Consider the following 5,677-nt stretch of genomic DNA (forward strand, 5'->3'; position numbering starts at 1 on the left):
CATGACTCTATCATTGAGTATAAAATGAAAATATAGATAAAGGACTTGATGGACTTGAACCAGCATCCTCTTGAGGTATGAAACCATTTCTCACACCAAAAGTACTCTACCAATTGAGCTAAAGACTCATATTTAAATTATAATGTATAATTTTTACATGCATATGGAACTAAAATGACCAAGTGAGCACATGCATATGAGACAAAGAGAAAGAGAGAGATTCATATTGTCAAAAAAAAGGCATTATTCAGACCAATTTCTTTGTGAATTAGTTGTAGGTAAGGGAAAAAAATTGACACTACTCCAGTCAGATTACAACCACTGCCATCAATTTTTTCAAATGCATCTTGATGAAGATATGATGGGAACTGCAAACCACTATCAATAATTTTTTTAATTCTGATCTTTTCCAATCGATACAACATTCCAATCATCACCAAAAAATGGACTGAGCTAATGAGTTATGCCTCGGTTTTAGAATGCATCTTGAAGAAATTTATATGAAACAGACAAAGTTAACCGCATGTAATTATAATATGCTAGGCTAGGATCTTACCCACATCCCAAGTGCTGAATCCTTATAAGAATTTGGCCTGAAACCATAACCGTGAAATGCATTGTGGGAATCTAAATGTGAAAGAAAAATAAAAATACAAAACTAAGAGATTGCAATTAACCAAGAAACCAAACAACTTGGGACGCTCAATTTCCATTTAATTCATAAACATTTTGTCATAGTCAAGATGGATAATACTTCCTGCAAAGAAAAATAAAAGACAATATTAGTGTAAAGAACTTACAATGTTTTCTGGTGCATCAGGTTGTCTGCACATAACCCAAGTAACAACAACACTAAGCTCTAAAGCCATGCTTGCAGCCCATTTAACATACTCCTTTCATCTCTCATCAAATGATCCTTCAATATTTTCATATTCGTTCCCATTCTCTTATGTGGTTCTAATTACATAGATACAGTGGTAATGAATATTACTTTTAAAGGACTCAAAAGCCATGATAAGTAGTTCATGATTCAGACCACCCTCGTTTAAGTAATAGGGAGACTTCATTTTCCCAATTTTTGCCAAAAATACATAAATAAAATAAATGATGACATAACACATACACTTTAGCTGCCATGTGGCAAATACTTATATATATATATATATATATATATTTGAATTTCAACTATGCATTTTTGTTTTTTTTTTGGCAAATGTGTATTAGTAACTCAGTCTACCAAGACAACATGCAACACAATGTAGAAGACAAATGGCATTGAAACCTATATAAATAAAGGCCAAGCTAAAAGAGATGGAAGAGAACATTTGGATGTGAAAAAACTTTCAGAATGTATTGAATTTGGGTAACTCATCTTGGATTAAACACTAAAGTTGTTGGGAAAGGAAAATAATCAAGTTTTCCCCAAAGAAGGCAGCATGGTAATCAATTTAGAATGAAAAAATGTGAAAATATTGGAAGAGTCTACACTCTACACTGAGAAGTTTAATGTGGTGGGGGAAAGTGGGAGAGGGAGACTTTTGGAATTCCCTATTTCATATTAGTAGATGAGTGAGATACATCAATTGGCATAAAGTTATTCTGTGCTCAAGAGAAATACAAAGATGAAAAGCAATCGGTCCATGCAAACCAAAAGGCAACGGAAAGTAACTCTTAACCAACATAATAGGATGGAACATAAAATAAAATTTTACCTGCATCCATATGCAAAACCATGACTGAAGCTTCCAAATTGGAGAGGGAATGCTCTTGACACATCACCTGGGAACACCACTCAAAAAATGTTAACACCGATAAGAAGAAAAGAACAAATTATTTTCTTCATATAGAAAACACAGGAAATAATATAAATCTAAAGGTCATTCGTTTGTACCTATCAACTGCTTTTGCTTTCCTTCTCACATCAGTTGGCAACAGAATTGGAAATGAATATTTTGGCAGGCTTACTTGTTGCTACCTTCTTTCTCTCTCAACCGTGCTTCGTTCCACACACTCATATACCACCAACCAGATATCAAGTATAAACACCAGCATAAGTCATCTACAATTATGAAGCCAAATCCATTACATTCTAATAAACAGAGAAATTAGTTCCAAGGGTTCTTTCCAAGGCCAAATCAATTAGATCCTAACAAACAGAGAAATTAAGTTATTCCAAAGGTTCTTCACAATGCTGCCTCTCTTGAACTGTTGATGCAACAGTTAAGTTGTTCAACTGCTAGTATTCTCTCCGAGTTCTCCATCTCTAATCACTCCTACTAGTAAAACTGCACAGAACAATGTGAAATCTTTACCTTCTTGAGTTCTCAATCTCTAATCACTGCTGCTAGTAAAACTGCACAGAACAAAATGAAATCTTTACCTTCTTGAGTTCCTCAAGCTTAGTAATATAAACACCCTTGGTTCATCCTCACCCTCCTCATATAGGCAATCTTCAACATCCAGTAGTTTAGAATTCCCTAATAAATAAATTCTGTAACTGGGGCATTTGTCTTCTTTACCTTCTTACCAGTCATAAAAATACCATTCGATAATATGAGTTGAGGAAAATAATTTGCAGCTTTAAACTGAGATTGCATTGAAAATGAATGAAAGTGGAAGATAAAGTACTTTCTCATACAACTTTTTTCCTCGAGATTTTGTAAATGAGCATATAGAACAACAATAGCAACAACATGTATAACCTTATCCCAACTAAATGGGGATATGGAAATGGGTACAAAAATCTACTCCGGCAGATCACTGATGTGTTTTTCACTGTGAACCGGGACAACTCCAAAAACTCACTTGTATATGAAGAAAATAAGAAACTTTAAAGCACAAATAGAGAACTGAATCTGTAATAAGCTCTTTGGATTAGTAATTTAAAAAAAAACAAAAAATGGAGAAAAAAAATTACAACTCAGCCTTTTCTCCACTAAATGGAGTCGGCCTAAAAAATGAAGAAAATATTATCCAGCTAAGACCAGTGAAGCAACCAGGAATAAAGAAAAAAAGTACTTGGAAAACTGCAATTTCAGAAAAACCACCACCAATATTGGTTGTAGAATAATAGAGATGAGAGGAAAGAAGAGACAGATTAAAGAAAGAGTTTTAGAAATATATGAGAGAGAGAGAGAGAGAGAGAGAGCATGAGCATGGGATTAGGAGGGAGAAAGAGGTTTCATGAAGGAGGAAGTGAAAGAATTGGGGAGGGGAGGTTGGATGATAATGGGAAGGAGGATTTAGACATTGTAGAATGGGATAATAGAAATGTCTAACACCGCACGAGTAGATTAGGAGTGGAGTTGTATTTGAGGTCGTGGAAGCTGAATTTTGATCAGTAACAGGATTGGAGCTACCTTTATGAAAAGAGATGAAAAGGTTTTCCAGTATTAAGAGAAATTTCATAAAAAAGTGATGAGAAAAAAGGACAAATAAAGAACTCAATTCAAACTATTCGCAACACTAACGTTTTATATGGAAGTCTGCTGTACTCCTCAATGTCTAGCATCAAGAGATCATCATATTCTTCCACCTCCTTTCTAAGTTCAGCCATCTTTCCAGCATTTGTTACATCAAATCCAATAAAAGTAAAGATTGAAACACTAATTTAAGAAACTCTGCTAGGTGTTTTAGATAGAATCCCAACTAATAAGATCCCCAGATTCCAGCATTTGTTGCGTCAAATCCGGTAAGAATCGTAGCCACTTGTTCATTAAAATTTTAACTTTTTTTCATATTCAAATTGGAAGATAAATACTAAACAAAAACTTACGATGCAGTGGAGACACCGTTGAAGTCCTTGACGATCAGCAGAATCCAAGTCTTCCTCAAAGATTTTTTCCTTCCAACGGATCTAATGCAACTTGTAAAGGCAAAGAATTTTCCCCAGGTTAGTTGATTAGATCAAATAGATAATTAAAGTAAATTGTATTCATCCAGGGATAGTTAGAATGAGATTCACCGGAGATCGAGAAGGCTTCATCACAGTTTAGTTGATGAGGTCGAATAGATAATCAAAAGTTTGATTTCGCTGCTTAGAATTTCAGATAAAGAGACGTTTCGATCTTGGAATTTTCAGATCTGATATTTGTTACGTACCTAGGACAAGAGTTTCACAAAAAATGGAAAGTGAGAAAGATAGAGAAGGGACGTGACATGGAGATATTAGAGTAGTAAAAGAATTCCAATTAGAGAGTATTTGAGTATTATAAAAATTATAAAAATATAAAGGGTACCAGCACTTCATACTTTTATATAATAGTATATAGTATATATACAATACCTTACTCCGATCCAGCAAGGAGACTAACACTGAGATGGATGCAATATCTTACTCAGAACTAAATTTGTGCTTAAATAAAATAAACAAGTAAAGAATAAAACCATAAACTGAAATAAAAGATATGGAATTGCAGAAAATAAAAAGCTGCTTAACAAGATCTATTTCTTGGAATCAAGAGGCACGACTGTAGGCTTTGATCCAAGGATAGAACAAGAAGCTGCTATATGCAGATGCAGAGTAGAAGCTAATAATGCAATCAAAGAAAATTACTTTGAAATATATCTTTTGAAAGTAAAGTTACAATATTTGGAGATTTTGATCTAGAGTTCTCGAATCTCTAGATGGGCTTAGGACGGTTTGGGTTAGAGGATTTGAGAAGAAGAAGGTTGGGTTGGCTTTGAGCTGTAGGTAGCTAACCTTTGATGGACGATCAGACTTGAGATGATCGGAGTTTGGTGAAGTCCGGCAAGATGCTTGGAGAGATCTTGGAAGAACTTGTGGAGGCTTAGCTAGCTTCGGAGCTTCTCTCTCTAAGTTCTAGGATTTCAAGTCTAAATGTTCAAGTGATTTGTGAGAAGGGGAGGTGCTCCTTTTATAACATAAGGAGACTCATTTGAATTACATGTGGATTTGGGTTGCATTTGGGTTTCATTTGGAACTGTACCAAATTAGGTACTATTTGACATTTCATTTGACACTGTTTGGAACTGTGCACTTAAATTTGAATTTGATGTGAACAGTTGCTGCCGACAATCGAAGAACTGTTGGCGCCGAAAGTTGAATTTGCTGTCAACAAATGATTTGGAATCTTTGATGTGGTTATTGCTGACAGTTGATTTGGAATCTTCAATGATCTTACCACGGCATTCCACGTGTCAGGGACACTGTTCTCCGTATTGGTTTGATCAAGAAATTTGTATCCTATTTATTTGAGCCGGATATTGGCCGGACTGTCCTATGACCTGGGACAGTAACAGTACCCCCTTTCCTTAAAGGTCGTCCGGGGTTAATTGACTAGGTGAAATTTAACGACTGCACCTCGTCGGCTAGTTTATAACCGTCTTAGCAGACGTTATGGACCAATCTTATGATTTGGTCGATGAGGATTTTGTATTGGCTACCCGTCGAGACCGACGAGAGGTGACTTCTTTGAATTTGCTGGAGGAAGACGCCGTGAGACTGTCAGGGACGAAGTCAGGGTCAACCTCATATGGATCTTGCCCATAGCAGAGTTCATGGGCAGGAACAGATCTCTGCATAGATTTGAGACTGTAGGCACCATCACTGGAGCCTTCATTGTCTTCATTGTCTGAGTCGGAACCGAGTTCGGCTAGACGAGCACGAAGGGCTTCCTTCTCACTTTTGGTGCTTGATTTGGAGGAGCTTTGGATT

General features: G+C 35.9%; 1 long non-coding RNA gene across 3 annotated transcripts; it reads right to left on the bottom strand.

The window, feature by feature from the left end:
• Nucleotides 1-364: 364 nt before the first annotated feature.
• Nucleotides 365-4,347, bottom strand: LOC122063632. Of its 3 annotated transcripts, XR_006135419.1 has the most exons (6): nt 3,965-4,347; nt 2,381-3,865; nt 1,892-2,285; nt 1,713-1,779; nt 801-957; nt 365-593 (listed from the first exon to the last, which is right to left on the bottom strand). It is a non-coding gene; the product is annotated as an uncharacterized LOC122063632 (long non-coding RNA). The 3 variants fall into 3 exon arrangements; XR_006135420.1 differs by lacking the exon at nt 801-957 and having other exon boundaries at nt 365-757; nt 2,381-3,856; nt 3,965-4,346; XR_006135418.1 differs by lacking the exon at nt 801-957 and having other exon boundaries at nt 365-757; nt 3,965-4,338.
• Nucleotides 4,348-5,677: the final 1,330 nt, after the last annotated feature.

This window comes from Macadamia integrifolia, unplaced genomic scaffold (genome assembly GCF_013358625.1).
Source record: "Macadamia integrifolia cultivar HAES 741 unplaced genomic scaffold, SCU_Mint_v3 scaffold1390, whole genome shotgun sequence".
NCBI classification, from domain to species: Eukaryota; Viridiplantae; Streptophyta; class Magnoliopsida; order Proteales; family Proteaceae; genus Macadamia; species Macadamia integrifolia.